Source organism: Ammospiza nelsoni, chromosome 1 (assembly GCF_027579445.1).
Source record: "Ammospiza nelsoni isolate bAmmNel1 chromosome 1, bAmmNel1.pri, whole genome shotgun sequence".
NCBI lineage: Eukaryota > Metazoa > Chordata > Aves > Passeriformes > Passerellidae > Ammospiza > Ammospiza nelsoni.
The window spans coordinates 145,503,047-145,518,548 of record NC_080633.1 but is presented as its reverse complement, the minus strand read 5'-3'; positions in this window follow the sequence as shown (position 1 = coordinate 145,518,548).

Below are 15,502 nucleotides of genomic sequence, written 5' to 3'. Positions count from 1 at the left end.
TTTCTGCTCAGTGAGTGCACCTTGCCAGTGCATCTCTGATTTTGCATCTACCAGCATCCCCAAATCCCCCTCTGCAGGGCTGCTCTCAATCCCTTCATCCTCCACTCTGTTTCTAGATTGCTCCAAGCCAGGTGCAGGAGCTGGCACTTGGCCTTGCTGAACTTCAAGAGGTTTGCATGGTGCCCATCCTCAGTGCTGCCCAGGGGCCTCTGCTGAATCCAATCCCTCAGGTAAAGATCACTGCACCTCCCAGCTTGGTGCTCTGTAAACTTGCTGATGGAGCACTTCACCCCACTCACTATGTCACTGATGAATATATTCATTATTACTGGTCCCAGTATGAACTTTTGAGGGATATCACTCTTTACTGGGTGCTGACTATACTGCTGTGTAGAACACAACTATTCCCTGAAAAATTCCTTAGTCTATTTTTTTTTTATCCTATATTGGACTCTTATCCTCATCTTAAAAATTAATAGATTTAATAACCCAATGTCACTTAGCTAATATTTGAATACTGAATATTAATTTTCTTGTTCTTTTGTAATTAGTCCTTTTCAGATAAGAAATAGAAATGGCGTCGCATTTTCCTTTGGGTTTGGCCTTTTTTTTGTTGTTGTTGTTTTTTTTTTTTTTTTCTTTTTTTCTCCTGATGTGTTTGTGCAATCCATTCTGATTGCCTTTCTTTATTCCATGAGAGCAGTATGTGATTGTGCTGTTTAGCCTTCCTGTAGAATTTTCTGTAGAAAATGAGACTGTAATTTTCATGATTGCTTCAGGGAGGAGAAGGGCAAATCAGGCTGCTGCTCAACAGATCAGATCTGTGTTGCCAGTTTTACTCTTTTAAAAGGATTATGCCTTTTCATCTTTTATATACATGGCTACAATGTAAAGTTTTATCATTTGACTTTATCACCTCAGAGATTATCTCATGTCTACAGTATCTTACCCCACCTCTAAGGACATGGCAATCTAACTGCTGCTGAAAATTCTGCCAGGAGAATAAGTGAACAACTTTTGTGTCTTGATGCCAGAGATTTCAACTGTTACTGATTTATCAAACTCAGCTGCCTTGAAGAAATACTGTAGCCAAGATTTGTTATAAGATATTTGTATAACATATAAAGGGTAGCAATAATTCTGCACTGATCCATGCTTTTAACAACCACAATCAGTTTTTCCTACTGACATAGGAAAGCTATAAAGCATCAGCTCAATATCTGATGAGTTATGAAACACCCTGACTCACTGGATACATGAACACTGCAGAACACTGAAGAAACTACCTTACTTGCAATGAAAATTAATAATATTTATCTCTCTTTTAATCCTGAAATATCTGAAGCCATTTCTTAGACTTTTGGTAGCCAACACAGGAGTGTGACATAAGAATCATCTGTATTCCCTCAGGAGCAAATGAGGGAATCACAGGAAAACAGACCAACATTATAGCTGACAATTAGCAATTATTACAGGAGCTATATACAAAAAAAATCACTATCCCAGCTCAGTTGCTAACATTCTGCTTTACTCTAGGCAAGTTTTCCAACATATCTGCCCTAAGACTGCTATTTACAAAATACCCAGTGTTGAAAGCCATGCAGAGACCCTGAAGGGCTGCCAGCACAACCAGAGCTTATGGCTCTGTTGCTGTCTCCATGTAAACAGTATGTCTTCATCAGTATGGGTTCAGACTGTATGGTTAAGGCACAGCTTGTTGGATACAATATTTCCTCAGCACTGTACAAACATGAACTCATTATCTTCATCTCTCACAAACTGGGTGGCTGATTTTACAATCTCACTTTCACAAGTCAAGAAACTAAGGTGGGAGGCAAAGCACGCTAATTAAGCTACCATATGAGACAATGTAAAGTGGCAGAAGCATCTTTTAAAGATGCATTTGGTTTTCTAGATGATCAATGAAGAGTAGGGTGTGATTTATGTCATCCCAAAGTCGATACCTATGTTTGGCCAAATAACTCACCCTGTGCTTCACTGACTCTGTGGACTTGTTTTCTATTAATGGTAATAGGAACACAAGAAACTTGCTCAGATGTCAGTGCTTACATTGCTGGATTGCTAATTTAGTTAGGCAAGTTTTGGGAAGCTGAGAAATACAAACGCTGCCCTAAAAGCCACTACGAAATGCAAGCAACACACCCTGGAACAGGGGCAGTGGTCACAGCACCAAGCCTGACAGAGTGCAGGGAGTGTTTGCACAATGCTCTCAGGTATGTGATGTGAGTCTTGGGTCTGTCCTGTGCAGGGCCAGGAGCTGGCCTTGATGACATTTGTGGGTCCCTCCCAACCCAGGGCATTCTATGATTTAGGATAATTTTGAATCTCCATTAAGCCAGTGAAAACCAGACTGCTCTAACCTTTTTGCTAGAATCAAATTATCAGTAAAGCCTGCATAAAATTGACTTTTTCCCTGCCATGATCAACTGTCCCTTCCCTGTAAGAATCACCTACAGTCACAAACCCCAGAAACAATTCCTCTGCCATGAGTGTCACCTCTCTGCTTTGAGTACATGTGAGAGAAAACAGTGAGTGAGACCGTGGGGAAAATCCAGAAACCTTCAACCGAAGGCTGCCAGATGAAAGCTGACTGCATGAATGATGGAAGAGCATAACTAGGGTGGCACATTTAGTCATTCACTGTGGATTCCAGATTTCAGGGATGTGACTGCTTCTTTTCATTGACTGTACAGGGAATCAGTGTGTGACAATCTGTGTGCTGCACTGCTTTCACAAACATCTAAGGAGTGTCAGCAGTCTTAGGAGATTGGACAATGAAAGTGACTCCAACTATTGTCTGGTCATATTGATAATTATTCTGGTGTTTGGATTAAAAAATGTATTCCAAACCACGCCTTTAGAGACTATGCAGCTCAGACCAGTAAACATGTGAACGGATGGCTCTTCATTAGAAAGCAGTTGGCGAAAAACAGGAATAGAAACTCAGGAGAGAAAGCAGTTCAGTTTCTGTTCATACAATATATTTCCTTTTTTACAAAGAAAAAGGAGTTATGTTTCAAAATGCTGTCCATTTTTAAGGTGCAATGCAGGTGTATTTTGGGGAACCATGTGAAATGCTTTCAAGGTTTCCTAGGGAGCATATGGTTAATTAAAAAGAAAAACAAAACAAAAACCTCAGCAAACAATGACACAAAACAGAATACCAGTGACTAGCACTTATCCCATCCATCAGACACGTGCTGGAGCATAAACATGAGGGTATATTAGCAGTTATTGATGCCATCTGGTCTATTTTCTATAGTGATTTTATAACAGTTTCTGCATTTTAACAGAGCCACGTTGGAGGGAATTGCTAGAGAGAAGTAACAGCCGTCCAAGCACAGGAAATTTAAACAGTTAATGATGCAGAAAATGCATGAGAAATGATGTTGGAAGTTTGGCATCCCAACTTAAACATAAAGGCATAAACAAAAGGTAACAGCAGCCACAAGAGCAACAAACAACACATCTGTCGATTTAAGCACTGAAGTTTTCCCATCTAGGAAAAGAAATTACCATCTAGAGATTAGAAACAGTGTAAACCACCATGACCCAGGAGCACATTGAAGAGGAAAGGCAATTTATCCAAGCTTTCAGCTCTTCTGAGGTTTCTGCAGGAGCAGGGAAGATGCAGACACTGTTTGCTGAGGGGTCAGAAGCTGTACACAGCAAGCAGATCTGCAGCATGGGCTGCCTGAAGTGAGCTGGTGGGACAAGGGGCCATGGCTTCCAAGTGCAGGAGGGCAGCTTTAAATTGGATTTTGGGAAGAAATTCTTTACTCTGAGGGTGGTGAGGCACTGGCACAGGCTGCCCAGAGAAGCTGTGGATGCCCCATCCCTGGAAGTGCTGAAGACAAGACTGGATGGGGTCCTGAGCAAGCTGGTCTAGTGGAAGGTGTCCCTGCCCATGGCAGGGGGGGTGGATTAGATGATCTTTAAGGTCCCTTCCAACCCAAACCATTCCAAGATTCCATGATTCCATGACATTTTTACTGTGTTCTACAGGGCTTGATTGTAAAATGCAGGAAGCTGAACTTGTAAATCCATGCACAGATTCTGTGCCTAATGAAAGTATTTTCTGGTAGGCATTAGGCATATTGTTAAAAGTAAACCTGGGAAGAAATGTAGGATACAGATATCTGGAGAAATACTGTTTTAGAGTTGAAAATACAAATGTTCTGTGTTATTTCAGAATGACAATATTTTTTTCTCATTTAAAGAACAATATTAAGCCAGAGCCACAGAGAAATCCAACTAACTGGTCAGCTACAGCAACCAACCTGACCCTTTAAGTGGGTCCTTAGCTGGTGGCTGAATGCAAGAATCTGTGATATGAAAATCTGCACTCACACCAAACACCTTACCAGACTGTCCTAGACTCTCCTGTTACAGCTGTCCCATCCTAATTAGTAGTGGAATATTATTTGAATTAGCTATTTGGTCTAATTTTCCCATATCTGAAGACATTGTGAGACTCTGACTAGAATTTCCATCTTGTTTCTAAAGAATCTCTTCTGGCTAAAATTCATGAAACCTCTTGTAGTCATATGAAAAGCTACAGCAAATGGTAATTTTACAAAAATGAAAAATAGAACATTTTACCAGAACATTTCCAAACAGGACTGTCATGCCCTGCTTGGCTAACATTTCTGCTCTGTGAACAGGATAGAGCTTGGGAACCCCACAGCATCTCTGCCAGATCTCCTCTGCAATCTTGCATGAGTCACTTAATCCTTTGTGCTTTGCTTTAATCCCCTCTCTTATCTAGGATTTCTGCCATTCTTCCTCAGTTGTATGGCAAATTGCAGAATCATTTTGGAAGGGTGTTGGATGATGATATTTACTGTAGTTAAAGACTGTGAAAGAAAGTCCTTGTGTCTTTTAGTCTGCTCTGTAAACTTTGGTTGATCTGAGAGTTTTGCTGCTTTCATTATTCTTCACCAGCTTATCACAAGATAGACTTGTCATGTCTAAAGAATTTATCTTTTCATTATTTTCTCATTACTTCTACACATATTTCTTCCTAAATGATACATCAGAAGGAGGAAAAAAAATAAACACCTGCTGTTCATGTCTATGTTCTGCAGCTAGAGAAAATGAGTCATTAGTTCAGTGGCAGCTCCCAGCCCACTTACAGAATCTGAGAAAGCTGACCTTACCCTATTGTGTTTTAGGAAAAAAGTCCAGCCACAGAGGGCAAGATAAATAACACAGATTTCATTAAGGGGAAAAACTTAGGCTCAATTCTGCTGTTAGTAAAGGAGGGAGTGTTTACAGATCATTATAGATAACTTGTTTTTCACTCATAAATCCTCAGCAGTTTTTCAGTGCAGAGCTCTACTTAAGGAATTTGATCCAAATTGCAATAAATTTGCTTTTATCAGTTATTTTATAGGAACCCTGTAAAGAGATGTCAGAGGCTGTCATGACCCCAGTCCATGGGGACCACACAATTGTGGTCACTGGCACCAGAGAGGATTGGTAGGAGCCTTTACCTTGTGAGCACAAAGGGCTGAGGACAGAGGGGCTGCTGCACTTTTATCACCTCCTTGCTGGTGAAGCCAGAGCAGCCCTGAGTGCAGCCATGCAACCCTGGGATTCCCCAGCAGTCACCTCTCATAGGGGTTATCAAGCTTGGTAACCACATCAGGGTAATCACATGCTTGGTACCAATCTCTTAATGAGCAGAAGTACTCAGGATGAGAATCCTGAAGTGTTTTACATCTCCAGTGGCTAAAGTGTTCTTGTTTGTAGGTGAGATATCGGTGTCTTGGTGTTGCTCACTGTTAACCAATCTCAGTACCTGTCACAGACATCTTTTATGAAAAATCTTTTCCTTAGGATTTTTCCTCCTGAGAAGCTGAGAGGCCTCAGGAACAAAATGTCAACAATGGTTATCTGCTGCTGTGGAATGCAACAGGTGGATCTGTGATTGGCCCATGTTGGTTGTTTCTAATTAATGGCCAATGACAGGGAGCTGGCTCGGACATAGAGTCTGAGACACAAGCTTTTGTTATCATTCTTTCCTATTCTATTCTTAGCTAGCCTTCTGATGAAATCCTTTCTTCTATTCTTTTAGTATAGTTTTATTATAATATATATCATAAAATAATAAATCAAGCCTTCTGAAACATGGAGTCAGGTCCTCATCTCTTCCCTCATCCTTGGACCCTTGAGAACACGGTCACAAGTACCAGAGTTTTTTCTTTTTCCACATTTTCTTGTGTTTTGTTTGTTTGTTTGTTTTTGTTTGTGTTTTTGCTTATGGGGTTTTTTTTGGAAGAATGACCAAGAATTACCTGTACACAAATCCCACCCCAGCTCTGGAGGCAGACACTGAGCACTACAGCCACTGCTGGACCTGACCTTGTGCTAAAAGCCCAACCAAAGTCCATTAGGCCAAGAAAACCTTGCAGCAATTTGCTTCAAACCTTGAGGAAAAAGTGACCCACAGAAACAGCCAAAATCATGAAACTGCATTTATTGAAAGCACAAAAATGGAGGAAGAGAAGCAAACATGCTACTTTCCACTTAAACATTTCACAGAATGTGATTGCACTGTGAGATCCAGCACAGCAAAATGTCAGCACCAAAGAAATAAACTCTCTTTCCATGCCACCCTCTTTCTTGAATTTCAAGAAGGGCTCAGCATACCTGTTTGCCGAGGAGAAAAGCTGCAATTAGTGCTAAATGACTGTTTCTGTAGCTGAGTGGATGAGGTAGACACCAGCACTTGCTCACTGCAGTCAGTAAATGTCTGCACCATTCACAAAGTGCACATTTCTTCACACTTAACATTCTTTTCATATCACTCCACTGAGAGTTTGACTGTAACAGCAAAAGTATTTTGCAATTTTAAGAGATGTCTCCCCACAGTGCTTCACAGTGCTCCACAGACACAAATTAATTCAGCTTCACAGAGCTCCTGGTTTAAGACTTTATTCCATGAGTTAAATGGAGGGGAAAATGTTTTCTGTTATATATTAAAAAAAAAAAAAACAAAAAAACAACAGGTTTGGGACCCTGGAGACTCAGTGACACAGGACTGATATGACACTTCAAACAGGAAAAGCTGCAGAAGCCATCTGTAGCTTGAAATGCAGGTTGCTGCCCATGCTTATATTTGCTGGGAGTTACTCAGCTCTGTACATAGATAAGATTCTTGCTTACATTAAAATTGTGTGGGAAAATTACTGTGAATGTGCTTTTTCAATTGCTTCATCTGTTTCTCAGTTATCTCTGCTTGCTTTCTGTTAGTATGAGCACTATGGAGCCTGTTCAGATGTGGAATGGTTGGAGAGGTTTGATCCTTCTTTTATTCCAAAATGTTTTTATTGATTTTCAGAATTTTCAGTTCTTATTTCTACTGAGTGAAATGACTCAAGAAAGCAGCCACTGGCTTCTTTCATGAAAATGGTCTGGCAAAATTCATTAATGATACCTAGATCTGCCCTATAGCTGCAAGATTTTCTCTTAAGGCCCAGGTGTGGTATCTTACTGTTTATCATCAGCTGAGATGTGCATGGTATATAAGCTGGGTATGCTTATATTCAACAATAGTAGGTCAGAATTCCATTTTAAATCACCCCTGTGAGGAACTGAGGCAAAGCCATATGAAACAATAATAAAATAGCCCAGGTAGGAAGAGACCTGGAAGGATCACCTGATCCAATCAAGGGGAGCCAAGGTGAGATCCTCTAGCACACCATACAGCCTCATCTTGAAAACCCCCAGTGAAATGAACTCAGCCACATTCTTAGGGAGGTTGTTCCAGGGATGCATTGCTCTCACTGTAAGATGTTCACTTCCTATGTTGAGATTAAATCTCTCTTTGTGCAACTTGTCCTCGTTGCTCCTTGTCCTCTCCTTGTGACTCCCTGTGAACACAGAGCCTTCACCATTTTCTAGGTGCCCTTTTCAGTACTGCAATACTGTGGTTATGTCATCCCTGAGCCAGCTCTTCTCAAAGTTAAAAGACTCAACTCCATCAGTCTTTCCTCAGAGAGGAGGCTCTTCAGCCCTTTGATCACCTTCATGGCCTGCCTCCACTGGATGTTCTCAAGTCTGACTGTTCCTTTTGTGAATTGTGGGGACAAGAGCTGGACACTGTACTCCAGGCACAACAAGTAAATCTTTATCCCTGTGGATGCAGCCCAGGATCCCATTTATCTTCATTTACCTTCTTTTATCTTATCTTCATTTACCTTCATTACTGCAGCAGCTTCCCTGCTGACACATGTTCAGACACTCATCCACCAGGCCCCAGGGCCCCTGTCAGCAAGGCTGCTCCCCATCCACACAGAGCCCATCCTGAAAGGGCTCTTTGGTTCTGTTACCCAGGAGCAGGAATCTGCACTTGTCTTTGTTAAACCTCATCCAGTTTTCACCAACCCACTCTTCCAGCCTATCCAAGGTCTCTCTGAGATCTCTTCTTTCTGATGTGTCCTCCTCAACACCCAGCTTGGTGTCATCAGAACACGATGAGAGTGTTCTGTCAGTCCTTTCAATCCTGACATCCAGATCGTTTGGGAAGCTGTTGCCAAGTGTGGAGCACACTTCCAATCCCTGGGGGACCCCTCTTGTGATAGGCTGCTACCCTGAGTAAAATCATTGCTCCCCATCCCTATTAGAATCTTCCGCCCACCAAACAAATCTCATGTCCGTGTCTAGACATTTTGTCACACATTTTGTCCAGAAGAAGAATGTGGAATGCTTTGCTGTCCATGGTGAAATGTCCACCGCTCTCCCCATGCTGACAGAAGACAAAGTTTTGCTGTGGGAGGTGACCAGGTTACTATGGCACAATTTCTTTGGTAAATCTGAGGTGGCTGATCAAGCCCACTGCAGTGGGCTGAATGAAAGCAGCCAAGGTGGAATTCATCTCACATTATTTTAAGTGTTGCTGAAGTCAAGCAAAAATTGTTCTTCTTACTAAAGATTTTTCCTCCATGTGGGTCTATGTGAACAATTATTTTTGTCATTCCTTATGTGGATGACCATAAAAGGTATATTCTCCCCTTTCCAAAGATAACAGAACTGGAAGGTTTATAAGTGGAAAATGACACAGGAATAGTATTTTCCTATTAAATGAAAACTATAAGAATATGGTTTCTTTAAAAATTTCTTGGATGAAGTTTAGAAATATAATTTAAGTGTTGTTTAGAAAAAAAATTAAAATAACATCCTTTTACAGTGCTAAAAGTTATGAAATTCAGTGGGCAGAAAATCTTTCATTATTCAGAATTTAAGGGAAATACCTTGTTTTCTTAAAGCTACTCATACATGTCACTTTTTGACAAGGATGAAATTAACCTGAATAAATGCAGAGAGCTCAAGAAATCCAGGCAGAAAATGATTTCATTATCTCAATGTGACCAGACATAAAATAAGAATATTACATTTCTCTTTGGTACTCAAAGTAGAAGTATGGAAAAATTTTAGTGATTCTACCAAACTTTTTAATTTTCTTTTGTCTACACGTTAAAGCTGGTAATTTTTTTGAACTCCCAAGGCAAGTCAACACAACAGCTGAAATAAAGCACAGTTTCCAGAAGCCTGGTCTAATTGCTCAGCTAGGAATGCAAAGTGTCTCTGAATAAGTTATTATTTTAATAGCAAAATCCTGTTAATGGCACCAGTATATTTTTTAGTTCTTTAATAATATAAACAATGTTTCCGTTTTCTATTTCCCAGAACATTCTAACTCACTGGACTCTTTCTGATCAAAATAATTCATATTATTTTAAAAAAACTGCTGGTGGCTTCTGTCACAGAGACTTATAAATTGAGCAAGCCAAAGTATGTACTCAAACAGAATTAACTTCACAAAACCATTTAAAGCTCTGTCAGCATTGATGGACTGTAGATTCAGGATGTCAAATGGAACTGCTACTACACACATGACTTCAGGATTCCTGAGCTTTAGCAGGGTAACCCAGCACGTGCAGTCACTCACTGTGAGGTGAGGGCTCTCCACCTCCAGGAGCTCCTCTTGGGCAGAGTCCTCACCCACGGGGAGAGTCAGGAGAGATGGAAGGCTTATCAGCCAATAAAAGGCTGGCATCATGCTTATTTCACTACAAAACAAGAACAGAATAAATCAGGGAAAACTGTAAAGGCAAGATGATAAGGAGTCAAGAAATACAAGGAGTACATAATGGAGAGAATTGAATCCTGAATTGAATGGTGCTGTCAGTGCCTCAGTCAAGAACTAGAGGTACTATGCTTTACAGATGTTTGCTGATATTTTCTTATGCTGTATAATGCATGATATAAAATCAATGTTGTTTTTTTCTGTGTGCAGAATTGAAAAAAAAAAACATTAAAAGAAATGTACTCTTGAGAGACTTTGAAGTCACTATGCCCTCATCAATTAGACAAATCCTTCTTACCAAGCCTTTCACTCCCAGGATTCAGAATTAGCCTCCATGTGAAGGCAAATGCTGCACTCCTTCCAAAAGAAACAAAGAAATTTGAGTAGCATAAATGTAATAATATGTAGCTAAAAATGCTCTTCCTCAAGCAGTGCTTTCATCAATGCTGATGTTCCTTATTCTGTTCATCCCAGCAGCCAGGTCCCTCCCAATGACTGGAGTTCTGTTTGGGTCTCAGGCCCCCCAGATTCCTACTCAATGAATTAAAAACCCACAGAACCACATTTGAAGTGCTATGGGGTTAGGTCGTCCCAAAGGGACCTTCAGAAGACCTCATGCAATAGAAGACAAAATTCAGCACCCAAGTATCTGGGGCAGAGATGGTACATCCTTCTCTGGGGTTTACAGGGTCACTAATTTGCTTTGCAAGAAGGACCAAAGAAACAGATGAAATATTGAGTTTATTTTCTCTCCATCTTACAGAGCATCCAGTGTCCTTGCACACATTTTCACCGAATTGTCCTTTTATTCTTATATTTATAGTGTGACTGCATATTTTAACTGGATTTTCCTGAAAATGTGTTTAGGTTTTCTACTCCTCTCTTGCTCAGGACCTGTCTAAAGACAACTGCCACAAACCTAAGGTGATCAATATGGACAATCACAAGATAGTTAAAGGAAAGTTACTCAATATGGCCACAAATACATTCAAAAATATAGTTGCTTTGTAGTTTAGCTAATATAAACTTGTTTCTTTTCTCCCCAAAGACATACATACTAATGTACATACTTATAGATCCCTTCCCTTAGCTACTGCAGGGTTCCTGACAGGTTATTCTGGGGTTCAGTTTTACTCTTGGAGAACATTTACCACAAAAAGACAAAGCTACCTTAGGCTGGTACAAGTATTCCCTCCTGGACTCCTCCATCTGCTCAGGTTTCAGGGAACAGATGCCAGGATTCATTTCAGGCCTGGGGTGTGCAGCTGAATGAAAGAATGGCTTGTGGCAGCACCAGCTTCCAAATTTAGAAAAAAATGCTTTAAAAATGGGAAGAAAAATTACCCTTAAACCCAGATACTGTAAAGTGCACTGGAAACACAATGATGGGTAGATAATGAATCTGCAAAAAGTCTCTTGCAAAGGCAAGAGAAGAGGATATTGCCACACAGGGGAATGACATCTCTCCTGATAACAGCTTGTTATAGAAAGGAAACATTTCTAAAAGGAAAAAGTATTAAAAGCAGAACTTTTTTTTTTTTTTAATTTAGAAAATCATTGCGAGGTTAAAATGTTTGGATCCAATTAAGGGCTGGAAATATTTCGATAACAGTCCTCAAAAGCCTGAAATAGGCTGTTTATTCACCTAATAACCAGCTCTGTGCATCACATATGACATCTTCAAGCTATGAAGCTTCCAGGTTGGAAATACTTTAAAGCTAACTTTTTAAAATAGCATCCTAGTCTTCCACTAAAATTTCAAGCAGATTCCTAAAAGAGAGAGTAAATCACTCATTTATTAGCCTTTAGTATGAGTCCTAGAGGATCCCAAGCTGGAGCAGCAAGATTTGTCTGAAAACTTGCAGGAGTCACTGGATTATTTCCTCGCACTTCAAATCAAATTCCATGATCGTTTGGTTTTTTGTTTTGCTTTTATTTTTTTCCCCAAGTCTGGAAACATTAATGAAATTATCCAGTAATATTGTAATGGAAACTTCTCTTCATTTAAATTTATAATCAACAAGCTAAATTAGCCACTTTTCAAAGTCAATTGTTATTTACCTAACCTAGCATAATTTCTCAATTACATTGAAATTAGGTCTTTTTGAATAACCTGATTCAAATATTTTTTAATGCTTTTTATTTTCAATAAGAAATTAATGAGTGTTTTTGTCCTTTCTTTGAAGAGTTCATGTCTGTTTTTTTTCTGTAAGCATTTCTATTACTCAGTGTTAGTACTATATTAAATGTATTAAATTGGAGTTATAGGAAATGTAGATTAAAACATAGAAAATATAAACAATTTCAGAGAAAGCATAAAAGACCAAAGCATTAAAAATTATTTAGTTCTCAATTCTCTAGTTGTAACAAATATTTGACTCCCATCATGGAATAGATTAATTTTATGATGTGAAGAGATTTTCCACATGTGCCACCATGGACCATTGACTATCTAATGTGAATGTCACAGTGTTTTATTGCTTAAACATTGTGAACTTGATCTATAGCTCACTGAAATTAGCTGAAAGTCTTTTATGGACATCTTTGAGATTTGAGTTGAACTCAGTATTTTCACAATTTGGATTTTTCCCTCCTCTCAATGAAGCTCCAGGTCATTTAGAGCCAGTGAAAAGTTCATCTGTCAGGAAGAACACCTTTCCCTGACATTGGATTGAAGAGGAAAAAACACAGTTAGGAAGAGGACAGAGCAGTTGTTGGACATCAGAGGAGGGCCAAGAGGATGCTCAGAAGGCTGGAACACCTCTCCTATGAAGAGAGGCTGAGACAGATGGGGTTGTTCAGCTTGGAGAAGAGGAGACTCCAGGGAGTTCTTACTGCAGCCTTTCAGTAGAGTTATAAAGGGGGCTTATAAAGAAGAGAAAGACTGTTTTTTTTTTTTATATGGGCAGATGGTGACAAGACAAAGAGAAATGGTTTCAAACTCAAAGAAAGGAGATTTAAATTAGATATTAGGAAGCATTTTTTTTACTCAGAGGGTAGTGAGACACTGGCAAAGGTTGCCCAGAGAAGTTGTGGCTTCCCCATCCCTGGAAGTGCTCAAGACCAGCCTGGATGGGACCCTGAACAACCTGGTCTAGAGGGTAGACCATGGCAGGAAGCTGGAACTAGATGGCATTTAAGGTCCCTTCCAACTCAAACCATTTGTTTCTATGATTCTATGGCATCTATAGGCTCCCAGAGACTGAATTCAGATCTCTGCTATGCCTCAGTCTTACTGTGTAACCTTAAACAAGTAACTCATTGTCATATTAGCAGATCAGTTGTTTCCTCTTTTAAACATCCAATGGCATGAACCAAGGCAGGAAAAACTTACCAAACTTGCTTACATTCTAGGTTGCCAAAAATGTTCAAGGTTACCCCTATCTGGAGCTGTTGGCAACATTTTTTGTTTTTAAGAACAGGAAATAGAGCATTCTCTATAGCCACATCTCTAGCTAGTAGAATGGCATCTCATTATCTTTGAAATTAGTACAGTGGAAAGAATTATACTACAGCTCTGTGACAGGAGTGTTTGGGACCCTCTTATTACACTTGGTGGACATACAGTGAGTTGGTGAAATCATGAATGTGATTTCTTTGACCAGCTGTTTGCACCTGCTTTAAGGTGAATGATCCACCTTGTAAAAACGTTGAATGAGAGTTCAAAGTGATTTGGTGTGGATGCCTGCATTGGAAGAATCCACATTTAATCAAAGAACTCAATGTCTAAGATATTCTAATGTTATATGGCAAAAGGAGCTTGGGAAGGGTCTTTTGCTGGGCTTACTTTTGTGGAACCCTTGTTTACCAAGCAGAAAATAGGAGTCTTAATGCCTCACGTGCTCAGGAGTACCCATAACTCACAAACTGCATTCTATTCATTCCAGAGCACGTGGTGATTACACAGTGCCTGCTTTGCTTGCCTGTGTAATCTCAGCAGAAACGAGGATTTAACTTGCTAAGCACTACAGCTCAGGTAGGATGAACAGAAAGCATTCCCATGTAGGGCCTGTGCCAGTGGGATGTGAGGAGCAACCAGAAGGCAGCTCAGATCATCAAACCAGAAGGAGCTCAGATCTCTACTCTGCAATAGCACTCAGCTGTGAAGCACAAAAGAGCATTACCTGGTTTCATCCAAAGAATATTCATGAACTTCATGCACATCCATCCATCCATTGGTGGTCCAGCTGAGAGGATCAACCTGTCCCACTTTAGTGTTTGCATAAACCCAAAGTGCAGAAGCACTGACTGATGATGGCTGAGTGAGAAATATCCACCTCAGTATTTTTGCAGTGTACAGTGATATTCTCTAATGATTTACCAATGTTGTGTTCTCAAGGACTCATGAAGAGCATCAGGAAGATTTCAGGTGAAGTGTCAAGGCAGTTATTATCTAGCATTGAGAAGTCTGTTCAAAAGTGCTTTAATTTACTTTTCAATGAAAAACATTGCAATGGAAACATTCAAATAAAAGTTTACCATAAAAAATAAAACATTACCATGCAATGAAAACATTCAAATAAACTTAGTTCAAAGACCCCAAAAATCAGACCTTTTCTGAGTGAGTGAACCTCAGGAGAGGGGCATTACCAGTTTTTTAATTTACCACTCAGGAGAGCTTAGCTCATGACATTCAGCACTTCAGGAAACACTGTAATGGCTCATGTGCAATAGTGGCTGAATCACAAGGCTGAGGCTAGAAAATGCAAGCTCTGCTGCTGGACCATGGTGGTGGCCATGAAGCCTGAAGTCTGCAGAGTATTTAGACCTCTGCTCAGGCAGAAGCCTTGGTCCTTGGTTACATGGGAGCATGAACATGAACAGATAAAACCCACTGCTGTAGGACAATACTGGAAAAAGTTGATTTTTCAATCAACTGACTTCCTTACCCAGGTTCTACTTCAGATATAGTTTGCATACCTAAGACAGTGTATGTACTGGCAAAAGCACAGTCTGTACACATGCAGACTGTGCTTTAGAGGAAATAACACAGCAGATTAGGGCAGCAGGAAATTTAGAGAGGAGTGGCACAATTATTTGATCTGATATGGAAATTTTCTTCCTTATATTAAATAATAAATAGAGTTTTGTTACATCACATGTGTTCAGGTCAACTTCTCTTTCATTTGACCCTTTCAGCAGCAACCCTTTCAGAGCTGGCCAGCACAGCCTTAATTTAGAAATGCCATCCACTATCTGCTCTGGACCAGCCAGGAGAACCTGTGTCCCCAGAAGAGAGGCTGAACTTCAGCAGGCCAGCAGCACGTTTTAACTCATTGATAACATAATCACACTGAGCCCTGCCAAGGTTTTATTGCTGATTATTATTCCATCTCTTCCTCTGCTCTCACCTCACATGCCGTTCACTCCTGGTTGCCATGGGGATGC